The following is a 16,617-nucleotide window of genomic DNA, read 5'->3' as shown; positions in this document are numbered from 1 at the left end:
CCCCTGAGAAACGGACACAACAAGCACAGAGAGGACCAACAGCAACTCGCTCAGCCACAGGCAACTCTTACACGTATTAGACTAGAAGGGCAGATGTCAAAGCAGAAGTACATAAAACAACACAAAGAGCAATACAGCATCACCAGAAACTAGCCCTCCTCCAACATCAAGACCTGAATATCACAACGTAGAAGAAGCAGAAGAGAGCAACCTTAAGAATAGCATCATGAAGATCCTAAAGGTCTTTCAAGGAAAAAAATGAAAAATGAAATTGAGGAAAAGACAAACAAAAAAGTAGAAGAAATCAGTAAAGAAATTGAGAAAAACACAAATACAAATTTGAAAGAAGTCTATAAAGAAAAAGAGGAAAATACAAATAAAAATGGAAGAAAGCAATAAATCACTTTTAAAAAACATGAAAGCAATTAAACAGGTGAGGAAAACAGTTCAAGACCAGAAAAGGGAAATAGAAACATTGAAGAAGACACAAACAGAGGGAATGCTGGGAATAGAAAATCTGAGTATATGAACAGGAAACACAGATGCAAGCATAACCAACGGAACACAAGAGATGGAAGAGAGGATCTCTGGTGTAGAAGATACAATAGAGGAAATGGATTCATCAGTCGAAGAAAATACGAAATCCAAAAAAATACATAACCCAAAATGTCCAAGAAATCTGGGATACCATGAAAAAACCAAACCTAAGAATAAGGATAGAGGAAGGAGAAGAATAGCAACTCAAAGGCACACAAAATATATTCAACAAGATCACAGAAGAAAACTTTCCCAACTTAAAGAAGTAAATACCTAAGAAGATACAAGAAGCCTATAGAAGAGCAAACCGAACAGACACCCCAAAAAATCACCTGCCACATAATAATTGAACAACTAAACACAGAGAATAAAGAAAGAATAATAACAGCAGCAAAGGAAAAAGGCCAAGTAACTTATAAAGGCAAACCCATCAGAATAACACCCAGTTTCTCAATGGAGACTTTGAAAGACAGAAGGACCTGGAGAGATGTAATGCAGACACTAAGAGACCATGGATGCCAGCCTAGACTGATATACCCAGCAAAACTTTCAATCACCATACAAGGAGTGAACAAGACATTCCAAGACAAAACCAGATTTAAACCATACCTATCTACAAATCCAGCGCTACAGAAAGCACTAGAAGGAAAATTCCAAACTAAGGAAGTTAGATGCATCCACAAAAATAAGGGCAATAGAAAAAACCACAGGAGTAAACCCCAAAGAAGAGAAGTACACACACACACACTGCCACCAAAAGATAACAGGAACTAACAATCACTGGTCATTAATATCCCTTAATATCAATGGTTTTAATTCACCCATAAAAAAGACACAGGCTGACAGAATGGATATGAAAGCAGGACTCATCTTTCTGCTGCATAAAAGAAACACACCTCAATTTCAAAGTTAGACACTACCTCAGAATTAAAGGGTGGGAAAAGTCTTTCCAATCAAATGGTCTCTTTTTCTTTCATTTTTCTTTATTAAGAAATTTTCTACTCACTCCACATATTATCCACAGACCCCTCCTCCTCCCTCCTCAAATACCCGGCCCTCTTTGCCAACCACCAAGCATCCCAACAACCCCAAATCGAGGTCTCCTATGCAGAGTCAGCAGAGCCCAGCACACTGAGCCTAGGCAGATCCAGGCCCTTCCCAATGCACCAAGGCTTTGCAAGGTGTCACACCACAGCACCCGGTTCCCAGAAGCCTACCCATAAACCAGGGACAGATCCCGATCCCCCTGTCTGGGTGCCCCACAAACAGTTTGAGACAAACAAACATCTTCCATTTCCAGAAGGCCTAGTCCAGTCCCAAGGGTGCTCCACAGACACCAGTCCACAGTTCATGGGCTGCCCACTAGTGTGGCCAGTCATCTCTGCACATCCTCCCATCATGATCTCGATGTCCCTCGCATGTAGTATCTCTCCTCTCTATCATCAATTGGATACCTGGAGCTCAGCCTGGTGCCTGGATGTGGATCTCTGAATCTGCCTCCATCAGGCACTAGAGAAAGGCTCTATGATGACAGTTAGGTTATGAAACCACTCTGGAAATCAGTATGTTGCTTTCCCAGAAAATTGGGAATAAGTCTTCCTAAAGACCCAGTTATAGCACTCTTGAGCATATACCCATGGAATGCTCAATCTTACCACAAGAACACATGCTCAGCTATGTTCATATCAGCATTATTCATAATAGCAAGAACCTAGAAACAACCTAGATACCCTTTAACTGAAGAATGGATAAAGAAAGTATGGCAAATATACACAATGGAGTATTACACAGCAGTAAAAAACAATGATACCATGAAATTTGCAGGCAAATTGATAGATCTAGAAAATATCATCTTGAGTGAGGTAACCCAGATTCAGAAGGACAAACCTTTTATGTACTCACTCATAAGTGGATACTCGATGTGAGGAAAGGAATGGCCAGATTACAACCCACAAATCTGGAGAGGCTAGATAATAGAAAAAGACCCTAGAAGGGACACATGGATGATCCTGTGAAGGAGAAGTGGATGAGATCTACATGAGTGAACTGGATGGGGGGGTGCCAGAGGGCAAGGAGTCGGGATGAGCAAACAGGGAAATGAGAGGGTCAAGCTGGAACAAGGACAGAGTGGGAGGGCAGGGAGGAAGATACCATGATTGATGAGTACATCATGGGAATAGGAAGAGCAGGGTGCTGGGCAGGTTCTCAGGAATCCACAAGGATGACCCTACTTGGGAGGCTGGCAGTGGTCTAGAGGGTGCGTGGACTGGTCTATTCTGGTGAATACCATAACAGTCATCATAGAGCCTTTGTCCAGTGACTAGTGCAGGCAGATGCAGATATCCACGGACAGGCACATGACTGAGCTCTGGGAATTTAATGAATAAGAGAAAGGAGGGATTCTGCATGCCGGGGACATTGAGATCATGATTGGAAGACATGCAGACATGACTGGCCACACTGGTGGAAGCCCATGAACTGTAGACTGGTGGCTGTGGAGCCCCTATGGGACTGGACTAGGCCCTCTAGACACAGAAGAAAGTTGTTTGGCTCAAACTGTTTGGGGGTTACCCAGAAGGGGGGATTGGGATCTGACCCTGGTAGACAGGCAGGCTTTAGGGAGCCCAGTGTCAGTGGTGTGACACCTTGCACAGCAATTGATGCAGTGGGGCAGGGCTTGGACTTGCCTAGGCTCAGTATGCCAGGCTCTGCTGACTCCCCAGGGAAGATCTTGATTTGGGTGTGGTAGGAATATAGGGTGGAATGGGAGGAGGGTCTAGGAGGTGGGAGGATGGAGGAGATGGGATCTGAGGGTGGTATGTAGAGTGAGTAGAAAATTTCTTAATAAAGAAACATGAAAAACTTTAATTAATACATAAAAGTAAAAAAGAAAAATAAAAAAACTGAATGGCCAATAGCTGAGCAGAGGAGGGATAGGCAGGGCTGGTGGAAAGAAAGGAAAAGAGACAGCAGAGAAAGCCAGTGCCCAGCCATTCAGATACAGAGGAAGCAGGAAAACAGGATGGACAGTACACAGAATAGGTAAAAGAGCCTCAGGGCAGCACATAGATTAATAGAAATTAGTTAATTTAAGTTTTAAAAAAAGCTAGCTAGAAATAGGCCTAAGCTAAGGCTGCACATTCATAATTAATAAATAATAAGTCTCTGTGTTATGATTTGGGGCTGGCATTACAAGAAAGCCTCCTACAGTATATGTTCTGTACACTCAAAACAGGGCTGGGTAGTGTGCAAGATGGTACAGGGAAAACTGGTTCTAGAGGATCTCACTAGGAAAACCCAGTCCAGGAGGTATATGTCTAGAGCCAGGCCATATGAGGTAGAATGGGGCAGATTGCTTTGCTTCTTGGAGAACTCACCTCAGACTTCCTCCATTGGCTCCTAGAAAAGGAGCTTGGCTGGAGAAGAGAATTGTGATACATTTCAAGTTTCATTGGAATGTTGTAGGGAAAGCCAGTATGTGGTCTCTGCATTCAGAACAAGGCCTGGGGCTGAAGGGAAACATCTATAGTTATGGTGATATTTTACTTGTATTAAAATGTTATTTGTATGTTAATAAATAAAGTTGCCCGGGGGTCAGAGCTATTAGCAAGCCATAGGAAAGCAGGGCAGTGGTAGTGTACGCCTGTAATTCCAGCACTTGGTAGGCAGAGCTTGGTAAGTCTCTGTGTGTTCAGGGTACAGTCATTATTGGATACACATGCCTTTAATCTTAATACCAATCATGGAAAACCTGGAGGCCTATACAGACAGGCCGTGAGGAGGCGGTCATGTGGTTGGGTTTACAACCAATGAGAAGGCAGGACAGGAACTCTATATAAAGACTTTAACACAGGGGTAGCTCTGGTTCGGAGAGGTAGGATCACTGCAGGAGGAAGGGTAAGGTTTTAGCTCTTAGCTCTGACCTCTTGGCTTTCTTCTTTGCATTGGTTCTGTGTTTCTTATTTAATAAGAAGGTTGGATACATCTACATAGAGTGGATTCTGGTGGCATTTGCCAGATAAAGTTGGTGCACATACTGCTTGAACACAGCTTGATTCCAGAGTGGAGTATATATGCTGACAGCAGAGCATCTTTGTAACTCACCAGGCAACTCTGCTATGCAATGTGTAGAGTATGGAGCCAAGGCACCAGATCAGTTCTCAGGGTATTCAGCAGAGAAAGCAAGTGAAGTAACTGAGTCTTAACTGGCCTTCAGAGCAAGGCCAATGTGTGTATACATAGTACAGGCAAGAAAGGTTCTATAGAACATCACCATGTAAATCAGTGCAGGTTTGATGCATCTAGAACTTGGTAGTGTGGTAATAGCATAGACAGGCTTGGCTCCAGGAGTGACCATGGAATGTTAATGCAGAACCTCAGTTATGGGTGTTAAGCCTCCGAGTGTGCATAAGGCACTGGCATGAAACCTATGAGGAGCACACCCGGCAAAACTAAATCAGGACATCAGGAGATGCTATGAAAATAGTGCAGGCAGCCTTGATTCTCAGAATCCTTTTCAGGGAAATCCAGTGCAATGACTGTGAGAGAGAAGAAGCTTGACTTAGAAGTGTGGTGATGTAGAGGCCTTGCAAGATCCTGTGGTGTTTCATCAAACAAGCCAGGACATACAGAGCTAAGAATGTGGGTCCATGATTCCAGAGGTTCCAAAGAAACTCAGGAAGGTAACCTAAGCAGGAGGCAAGTATCCTGAGTCTTTAACTAGGACTAGAATGAGGGGATAGTTCCTGTGGGTGTGTTTCTGGGGAGCTTAGCAGTCAAAACCTGTGTGCTACCTGCACACCAAGAGCTAGGTTTGGGAGCGTGCAGGTGGTATTGGAAGGCTTGGTTCTGTGGAACTCACCAGGAAATGCTTCTATAGGAGCTACTTGCTGGATAAGCAGAAATGAAGCTGGTGGGCAAATTTGTGGTAATCTGGAAAAGCTGTTGTACATGTGCGCATCGAGAGTTAACACTGAACTGTGGATATGATGCAGGTATTCTTGGTTCTGGGTGAACTCTTCAGGAAATGAAGCTTCATTAACAGTTTGACTGGGACCTGGACTAGGTCTGTGAGTGTGGAGAAGGCTCTGGCCATGTGCTTTTAAATTCACGTGGCAAATCTGGCAAGCAATATGAACATCGAGAAATAGTTCTGGAGAATAAAGAAATGGTACAGGCCTGCTCAGTTCAGCTGGTATTCAACAGAACAGAGAAGTGAGGGAAATCTACAAAAACAGCTAGGCTAGGAACTGGATGGATGGTGCTGATGGGAGAGGTTCTTTGAACCTACAAAGACAAAGCTGATATGAGATCTGCCCATCTGTAACTAGATCACTAAACCTGGGAGTGCCAGCGTGAAGCTGGAGGAAGAGGTTCTGGTTAGCATCATCAGGCAACACTGCTGTGCAATCTGTGAATCCAGCTCTTGGCCTTGGATAGTAGAGAATGTGCCAGTGTTCTTGGTTCTGGGACAATTGACTTGGGAAAGATGTTTAACCTGAATTGCTAAATGGTCTTTATAATAAAAAAAAAGCCCGGAGCCAAATATTGCGGGAAAAACTGAGATCAGAGGAATAGTACACGCCACAGCCAGCCTCATCTCACCAACTCTCAGAGAGAGCCACTTCCTGTTTACTCATGCCTATATCCTTTCTGTCCCTGCCATCTTGGTGCCTCTCTCCACCAAGCTAAATCACTTCCTCTTTCTGCCCAGCTCTATTACTTCCTGTCTATATAGACCTCCACACCTTTATAGCTAACAAGTGATGGAATTTAAAGGTGTGTGCCACCATGCCTGGCTCTGCTCCTAGTGTGGCGTTGAACTCACAGAGTTCTGGATGACTCTCTACCTTCCAGATGCTAGGATTAAAGGCCTGACTTCTATGTTTAATATAGTGGCTGGCTTTCTCCTCTGATCTCCATGTAAGCTTTATTTATTAGAGCAAAAATAAAACATCACCACAGAGAGCTGTTGCATGAGCTGCATGACCTGAGCTGAGAGAGCAGATGACACTGTAAAGCAAGAGTTCAGGGAATGCCACCAGGCACACCCAATCTTTGATCTATGCAACCAGATCTATGCCTTAACAATCTGGAGATGGTGCGTGAGTGCTTGGTTGTGGAATAACTATCAGGGAAAGCTATTACCAGAGCTTCATGACACAAGGTAGATATTAGAGAAAGTAGATGTCTCTGGAAGGTGAGGTATTGGAGAACTCAACAAGCCAAATCTGGGTGCATACAGACCTTGGCCTGGAGTATGGTCATCACTCAGGTAGGCATGCTTCTTGAAGAATTAACCAGGAAAAGATGGTTCAGGACCAATAACACCAGAGATAGCCACGGGAGTGTGGTGATGTCCCTGGTTTCCGACGTTCCAGGGACTATGCCAGGTAAGGTCAGTGCAAGACCTGTAAGTTCAAATCAAGAATTCACAGATGGGCTTGCTCTAGAAAGAACTCACCAGTGAAATCTGTTGTGGCATTTGTGTGGCCAGGTCTGGGCCTGGACATGAAGTGATGTTGATTGCAGGGAAGGCTATGGGGAGATGACCAGAAAAATGGGGTGCACAATGTAGACATGCAGAGTTAGGCCTAGAAGAGTGTAGACAGCAGGAGTGAGCTTGGTTCTGGGAGTACAAAAGGGAATATCCAGTGTGACCTGTTCAAGGTCTGGGGAGTTGGGTATAGTGCTGACAGGGGAGGCTCAGATTTTCTCACAAAGAAAAGACTTCGCTTGATCTACACATACTTAGCTATCTAGGCCTCTTAGTAGGCATATTGCACATCTGGGCTTACTACTGGGGGAACTCACCATGAAATTTGGTGAAAGACTGTCTGATTAGGACCAGGCTTGAAAGGGTATACACTGCACAAGCAGGGGAATATCTGCGGACCTTTCAAGCAAAGTTGGTACAAGTCTGTGCACAGGAGAAATGCCTGGTGTGTATAGATGTCATAGGCAGGCTGGGATGTAGGGGAACTAAACAGAAATAGCAAGAGCCGGAGCTGCATTATGGAACTTAGCCCTGGTAATTCATAGATGGTGCTTGCAGGAGAAGTTCAGGGAAATTCTTCGAGCAAAGCTGATGTATAGGCTTCATCTAGAGTGTGGGGGTGGCACTGGCTCTTAGGGAATTCACCAGCTACAGTTAAATGAAGGATCCATGTGACTACCTCTGGACCTGGTACAGTGTGGATTAGGCTGGCAGGAGAGATTCTGGAAATCTCACCATGTAAAGACCATGTCTGAACTAAGCATCTCAAGGTAGGCCTTTGAGGGCAGAGACACTGCAGTTGGATTTGATTCTGGGCTAGTTCACCTTAGAGAAAGCCAGAGCAAGAGCTTCACAGTCCATCACTGACAGAACACATAGGTAAGGAATCAAGGCAGAAATTTGGAGACAAGGTACTGAAGCACAGACCATGAAGGAACACTGCCTTGCTCTCCATGGCTACCTCAGCTTGCTTCCTTATGCAACTCACAAACACCTGTATCACACACAGTGGACTAGATCCTCTCAGGTTAATCATTGCTCAAGAGAATGATCCACAAACTTTCTATTTTGCTTTGTTTTGCTTTTTGAGACAGGGTTTCTCTGTGCACCCAGCCTGTCCTGGAAATTGCTCTGTAGAACAGGCTGGCCTCGAATCCAGAGAGAACCACCTGCCTCTGCCTCCTAAGTGCTGAGATCAAGAGCGAGCACCACCACACTGAGCTTCCACACACTCTCATAAAGGCCAGTTTCCTGAAGGCATTTACTCAACTAAAGTTTACTCTTTCAGATGAATCAAGATTGCATCAAGATGACAAAAAAAAAACCTATCCAGCATGCCAGGTTCCATCACATTCCATCACAACCTGCCAAGAGCTGGGGAGCATATTCCATGTGGTACTGAAGTTTCAGTAAGCACGAACACAAGATTATACTGTAAATAGAATCTTGACTCACAGTTTCAGAACCCTTAAGCTCATGTAATATATGTCATGGTTGGAGACCCATGAAGGCCATCTAGGAATTCTAGAAGACACCTTCATGAAACTGAATATGAACTTGATGCTTCAATGGAGACAGTAGAATGTGGGAAGACAGGACCTTGATGTGCTAGCCATAGAAAGCTACATGTATATGCTTTAGAGAGCTCAAGAAAGAGGCTACAAGCCCGGCAGTGATGGCTCACCCCTTTAATCCCAGGTCTTAGGGGGCAGAGGCAGGTGGATCTCTGTAAGTCTGAGGCAAGCCTGTTCTACCTACTTGCCCCAAAACCGAAGAATGGATAAAGAAAATGTGGTACACGTCACAATGGAGTACTACACAGCAGAGAAAAACATGACAGCATAAGGTTTGCAGGCAAATGAAGGGAACTAGAAAATATCATCGTGAGTGAGGTAACCCAGACTCAGAAAGACAAACATGGTGTGTACTCACTCATAAGTGGATACTAAATGTAAAGCAAAGGATAACCAGACTGCAACCCACAGCTCCAGGGAGGCTAGATAGTATGGATGACACTAAAAGGAAGTATGGATCAACCAGCAATGAAGAAATGGATGAGATCTACATGAGCAAACTGGGGATGAGGGGAGGTAATGGAGTACAAGGGATGGGGGATGAGAGCTTTGCGGATAGGGAGGTTCAACCTGGAACGGGAACAGAGTGGGGGAGCAAGGAAAGAGATACCATGATAATTGAAGACACCATGGGAATTGGGAGAAGCAGAGCGCTAGGGAGATTCCCAGTAATTCACAGGACTCCACCATAGACTACTGGCAATAGTTGAGAGGGTCCCTGTGCTGACCTACTCTGGTGATCAGATGGCTGAATATCCTAACTGTCTTGATAGAACCCTCATCCAGTGACTGATGGAAGCAGATGGAGAGATCCACGTCCACGTCCCAGGTGCAGTTCCAGGATTCCAATCAGAGAGAGAGGAGGGATGCTATGAGCAAGAGATATTGAGATCAGGATTATAAAATGTACAGAGACAATTAGCCAAACTAGTGAAAACACATGAACTGTGGACCAATACCTGAGGAGCCCCTATAGTACTGGACTAGTCACTCTGGATAATCGAGACAGTGGTTTAGATTGAACTGTTTAGGGACCCCCAGACAGTGGGATCGGGACCTGTCCCTACTGCATGAGCCGGCTTTTTAGTCTAGTGTCTATGGTGGGACACTTTGCACAGCCTTGGTGCAAGAAGGGTTTTGGACCTGCCTGAACTGAATGTACCAGGCTCTGCCTTCTCCCCATTGGAGACATTGCCTCCCATGGGAGGAAGAAGGAATGGGGGATGGCGGAAGCTGATTTATGTGAGGCAGGAGGAGAGGGGAATCTGTGGTTGGCATTTAAAATGAATACAAAATCTCTTACTAAAAAAAAAAAAGAGAGGAATAAACTTAACTCAGAAAATTGAGAAAGCGAAAAAAACAAACAAACAAATAAATAAAAACTCCCCAAATCAGCCGGGCGGTGGTGGCCCATGCCTTTAATCCCAGCACTCAGGAGGCAGAGCCATGCGGATCTCTGTGAGTTCGAGGCCAGCCTGCGCTACCAAGTGAGTTCCAGGAAAGGCACAAAGCTACACAGAGAAACCCTGTCTCGAAAAACCAAAAGAAAAAAAAAAGAAAAACTCCCCAAAACAGATCAAACAAACCAATGAACCCAAAACAATAAATGTTTCCATTGCTTTTGAAAAAAAGTTAATAATAGCAGTGAAAAAATAGTTGTGCTTGGCAGGTATTAATTTCCCACATTGTAGAAAGCTTTGAAAAATGACAAATTCATTTCTTTGAGAAACTGTTACACTCTAGAGGCATAGTAATATATGCTTTTAATCTCCACACTCAAAAGGCCTGCAGATATCTGTGAGTTTGAGTCCAATCTCATATATATAGTAATGTTCAGTCCAAAGTTGTACTATGAGACTATGATTCAAACCAACCAACCACCCAACAAACCAAACAAACACACACACCATCCAACTACAGTCATGTGTTTACTATAAAACAGTAACAAAACAATTTATTCTTTAGTTTAAGAGGAAGAAAAACAGATTAATTTCCCTCAGTAGCAATAATGCTAATTTGAGTTAGATTACACTTGTTTCCTACATTCTGAATATATTGCATAAAATATCTTTTGGATTGATTTCCTTTAAGCCTGCCAAGTATTGTAAGCTGTGTGTAATGGTCAATATGGACACTTTAGCTGAAGAACATGGCTTACATTCCATTTGTGTAATTAACTTCATATAAAAGGCTGCTATTCCTTTATGGAAAATCTGAAATTCACGATGACATATTTTGGGTAATTTAAAAAATATTACTTTCTTCAAGAAGGAGCAGATAAGATGGTTTTTTATACTTTACTTATCTTTCCTCCTGAAAAAAAGAATAGTCTGTGGTGGCAATAAAATCCAAGCATTTGAAAAAAATGGCTAAATAATGGTATTACAAATATCTATATAAACTTTCAACATTGTGAGTGTAAGGCATGCCTTCAGAGCTATAATCCAAGTGGGTTCAGATTTAATGTAACATTGAGTCTAAAACATGACTGGGAATGAGGAGAAAACTAGGGACAGTAGGAACATATGCTTACTAACTGGTTCAGACTAGGGAGTAGTTTCCTTCAGTAGTCTCTAAAATTTTTCTAAAATATCTCATATTTAAAATAAAAGTCCTAGTTAAAATAAATTCTTCCAATTTTCAATTCATGGATTTTTTCAATTAGTTTAGTCCTTAATGATAACACAGTAAATATAAGCCATCACATTAAGCATTACCTTCACCTTCAGCTCTGACTTACCTAACAGCAAGTGTGTTCTAAGTAGTATATTTTTGACACACCCTGGTATTGAGAGCCACTGGTAGCAAATGTCCATGGGAGTATAAAGCAGTGTCAATTAGAGTTCAGAGGTCAACCTATCAGAACTAAGGGTTCTGTTAAAGGAAACTATCATGCAAGGCTGGTCTAAATCACATCAATCATTAATCCAGTCTGTTGGATGTAATCCCTCATTTGAGCTTCCATCTTTCAAAGAAACTCTACTATGTTTCAAGTTGATCATGAGTAGAGAGCACAATCACAAATTGGGATTTGTAGCAGAGGTCTCAAACAAAGGCATGTTGTGCATGTCAACAAAATTCTTCTTTTCTTTATTTTCATGAGACCTGGTTTCAGAGTACCTCTGGCTTTCTGGGAGCTCACTTTGTAGACATTCACACCTAAAATTCTCAGAAATCAGGCTGCCTCTCCCTTCCGATGCTGAGATTAAAGTTATAGTTCACCACACCCAGATGATCAGCTGACATTTTTACCAAGCTCTTGAGCATCTGGATGATGCTTTTCAGGGCACATTTATTTCCAGCAGAATCTGAGGTATATCACTTTCTAGCAAATGCTGTTTGAATTCTTCTGTCTAAGATGGCAGGCTTTGGAATCTTCCCAGGTGGTCACATACATAAAAACAACTACATGCCCATTTATAAAGTAGGGCTACACCATGCTATTTATGAAACATTCTTGTCTTCCCATTTCCTGTAACAGGATGCTTATGCACTTCCCATTGATCTCCACAGCTCACTCTAAGAAATTAACCCTGATTTTGATATGAGTGTGATCGGGAACCTGCCATGTAGCAGAAAGTGTAGGTTTTCTGCATTGTTTATTATACCACAGATACATTATGAAGTACAAAGTGATAAGGTTTAAAAAGAAAGTCAAACTAAACTCTTTTTACTACTCATTTACACACTTTGGCTATTTTTAAATATATGCTTACAATATGGTATGTTCTCAAGATGTGACCACAGTAAGAAATAACATTGTGTAAATTTACATAGCTTTATATCAGTTTGTAAGAACTTAAGAGTTACCTGGAAAGAAGAAGCTCAATTAAGGGATCCACTCCAACAAATTGCCTATAGCCAATTCTATAGGACATTTTCTTGGTTAGTAATTTTCTTAATTAGTATCCTTTGTAGGATGTCCTGGCAGAAGGTGTGCAGGACAAAATCTGGGCCTCTGGTAAGGGATGATATAAAAATGCACATTGAACAAGATATTATGGTCAACTCAGTAACCAGTGTTTTTCCTTGGCTCCTGCTTGATTCATTTTCTGTCCTTGATTTGTGCCTTGAGTGCCTGCCCTAATCTGTTGAGATGATGCACTATGATGTGGCAATGTGAGCCACGTGAACCATTTCCTCTCCAAGTTGAATTTGGTCATGGTGCTTTTATCACAGCAATAGAAACCCTAACTAGTATCATCAAAGTGACAGAGTTTGAGGTAAAACACAGAAAGAGAAAAGGAGGATATTTTTCTATTCCAAATAAAATACCCCATGATTTTATTTACATGTAATCTGTTATTACTGACAATATATACTATGTGTCTCTATCTAAGATGTTTCTACAAGGTAAGATGATCTCAAAGTCTCCAATGAAGACACTTTGCTCAAAGTGAAACGTCTATCCTTCCACCACACAGACACTGGAGGGCAAGGAATGGGGGATGAGAGCTTATGTTTTTCTTTTTTTCAAATAACTATCTCTGCTATGCCCATCAGGCATTGTAGTACTTATTTGATGCATGATTTCCAGAAGTAAATTCCTCTTTTGAAGACTATTCACATACAAAGGGAAGTTAAGCACACTGGTCCTTTATGGCCAAATATGGCTAGGAAGTTGTGTTCTTTGCTCATAATCCACCATTCAGTCTTAGTAGCCATGGAAAAAAGAATATTTAAAGTGAGTTAATACTCTGTCTACTGGCAGTCACTAACATTTGGTCTTACTGCAAGGGAAAAAGAGGCAAGTATTTTACATTCCCAGGTGTTTTTATTCATCACATTCAATTTCACAGGACAAAGAATGCCAGAAAGGGTCATTGACATGTGGGTAAGTGTATGTCAACGCTGCTGAATAACGTGTCTAAAAGTCCTACGTGGGACTGCAGGTAATCATTGAGCTGCCCTGCAGGTTCTAATTGTGTAGGTCCCTGATGTTGAGTTTATGAATTAACCTCTCTCTGTTGTTTCCTTACCTACAAAATGGGGGAAATGACTAGATGGATGTCCTTAGAGAGTCAGATGTATGAATACTCCTGAAGTGTTTAAATGAGGTTCTTCTTAAGCCAAGGACAAGAGTGAATGGAAAGGATTGTGGGATCAAGGAGTTAGGGAGACACTGCCCTGAGTTGAAATGTCTGCCTAATAGAAATTCTTTTTCTGAAGGTTTCTCCACTCGTCTTCTGAATGGAGATATGGGCATTTACTGTTACTGGGAGGAACGTCTGTGATCCTGCCACCTTCTAAAGGAATCTTCTTATCCATAATACACAAAGGTATAAAAACTTTATGTTATATATGGGAGCTTTCAAATATGGTCTTATGAATCACACACATCTCCTCCACGTGTTTCAAATAGAGGAAGAAACAGATACTACCAAGCTAGCTCATATTTTTTCCTGAAACAAAAGCAATCTTCATTGTGTTTTCAGTACTACTTCAAAGCACACTGTTCTTGTACTCCATTGCCTCAGGCCTGCCTTGGAATGGAAGATGATGTGGGCAGGGTGTTACCCAAGCCGCCAGGAATTGGGAACACATCCTGCTGATGAAACTTCCCTAGTATAATAGCTACTGCCTTCTCTCACTCAGGAAGCCCATTCTACAGAGACTTTAGAGCAGGGGTAGCTGTTTAGGGAAGGTTTCCTGGCAAGGAGATCCAGTGTGTAGGCCGCTTTAACCTTCTGCATGCACAGTTAGCAGTGACGTTATCCACATGCCTAGTGAGTAAATGACTCACCTCCTTCCTTCATCCTAAGATTGGAATTGAGAAAAGGTGCAAAGAAGTTACTTCAAAGTTACAATACAGAGTGTATATTTTCTGTGAAAGAAGATACTTGCTCACAAAAAAATATGTCAGGATTCTTTTTGTTTCACTGAAATGAAGCTAATTATCTAAAGATGAAATTTTAAGTAAGAGATGGGCTACAATTGGAAATATCCACTTTTATGGATTTATATGATTTTATGTGTTAATTATCCATTTCCCCTATTCCTCTGACTCACTCTCTGGACAATTTTACATGTAGATTTTGGTTTACAGATACTAAAGAAGAATTCAGGGTTTTGTGCGTGTTAGATAATCACTTTACCACTGAGCTCTATCCCCGGCTAAATTACAGATAGACGTTGATGGGCATACTCTTCCGGTTTCAATTATAAAATACGTATAGCCTTCTTTAGAGAAGTGTACATTTCTGTAAAATTCACAAGGAGGAATAGCATTGTACCCTATTATGAGGTGTATCATTATGTACAGTTCAACTTGTATACACATATATGTATATAAAAATTTATGTCAAGTGTCTTATTATTTTTACATAAATGAGTTTACTATGTGAATTATTTTCATTTTCTTTCATAGATGATTTCACTTTGTAACAGTCATGAAATGTTATAGTACTATATTTTAGAAATGACAATTAATTTGAACATTCCTCTGCTTTTTCCTCTCTTTATGGTATTAAAATATTTACAAATTGCAAATACAGGTAAAATAAGCATGTCAATATATATGATATTGCAAACTCTCTTCTCATTGTCAATTCTAAGCACTGAAATTCCTAGTCAACAAATACTATTATCTACTCTGTGAAGAAGAATAATCTGTACATAGACCACTGAAACATCTCTATGTGACAACAAGGACAAGGTATGAGAGCTCAGTGCTGTCTAAGCCATGACTTCCTCTGTTTTCCTGCCTTCCCTTGTAGTCTCACTGACTCTATTCTTCTTTGATGCCTTCTTCAGATTTGCCAAAATGAAGGAGTACATCTTCAAGTTCACTGGCCTGATTTGCAGTACAGCAGCTTTGGTGTTCGAAATCATCCTTGCAAACAGCCAATGCTGGCGCCTGTGGGAGTTTAACAACAAGGATGTGCAATTTGTGTCAATTGGACTCTGGAAAGCTTATTACACTCAGGAATTTAACAACTCTGGGTCTATGACCAGGATGTTGGTTCATACCCCTATCAATTCAACCTGGAACAAGTCATCGGAATTTCAGTATTTACAAGTCCTGATAGCGTGGGCCATTTTGATGTAAATCCTAGTCGTGATTTTCACTTCAGTGGCCATTAAGATCAGCTGTATGGAAGACCCCTTCATTGAGATCCAGCTGTTTTGCTACAAGATGTCTGCCATAACTTTGGCTGTGAGCAGCCTTTTCGCGCTTGTTACTGTGACCTTGAACCACCTGGTAGACATCTATGGGCAAACCACTCTTGAATTTTCACCTGACTTTCCCGTTAAAAAGAAGGACATTATAAAGAAACACTGCACAAATGTGATCCCAATGGGTGTCCTGATAGCCACAATGTCACTCTTTGGTGTGATTTTGCTTCTCTGTGAGATGAAATTTATTAAAGGGTCATAATGTTAGGAAGGTGAAAATAGGTTTAGAGGTTTAGAGCACAGGTTTGATTCAAGAGGTAAAAACCTCCTCATCATCCAAGTCAAGTTGAAATGTTATTCAACCTGTTGTCTGACAGCTATAAATTTCCATAGACAAACATACGCCCACACCACGATTCATATCATGGAGAAGTTAAACATTCAAATGCTTTCCTACAATCAATATGTATGCTTCAAGGATCAGATTTCCTCCTGCTGCAATTCTATTCCAGTATTTTGTGTACACTAAGATGTTAAATGTAGCTCTTTGACAAAATGTCTCATCAACTGTGGTGTTGATCCTATTGTTTGTGTTAGGACAACCAAGATCAAGCACTATACTTTGAGTTCCATGAACAAAAATTGAGGTTGAATTGGCAGCCCCAAAGCAGGGAAGGTGCCTGAGTGAGTACATTTGTGAGGCGATATGAAGAAATTTAAGGCTCTGCTCCCATTCCAGAGTGATTGGGAGAACATTTATGGTTATTTAAAAGATGTCAGTAGAGGGGTCTACCAGTTCTGAAAATCTAGGGCTCCTGATTCTGAAGAAACCATCACCATAAGGAAAGCCCTCAGTTGCTTGACATTCTAGGTTAGTGGATGTTAGTACAGGCT

The 16,617-nt window shown here is 41.7% G+C and overlaps 1 pseudogene; it reads left to right on the top strand.

Annotated features, from left to right (window-relative positions):
• Positions 1–15,289: 15,289 nt before the first annotated feature.
• Positions 15,290–15,985, top strand: LOC128113776 (uncharacterized; annotated as a pseudogene).
• The last annotated feature ends 632 nt before the right edge of the window (positions 15,986–16,617 follow it).

Source organism: Peromyscus californicus, unplaced genomic scaffold, assembly GCF_007827085.1.
Source record: "Peromyscus californicus insignis strain IS unplaced genomic scaffold, ASM782708v3 Scaffold_10__1_contigs__length_136768540, whole genome shotgun sequence".
Classification (NCBI taxonomy): Eukaryota; Metazoa; Chordata; class Mammalia; order Rodentia; family Cricetidae; genus Peromyscus; species Peromyscus californicus.
The sequence above is the reverse complement of the archived record's forward strand: the minus strand, read 5'-3'. Positions and strand labels throughout refer to the sequence as shown.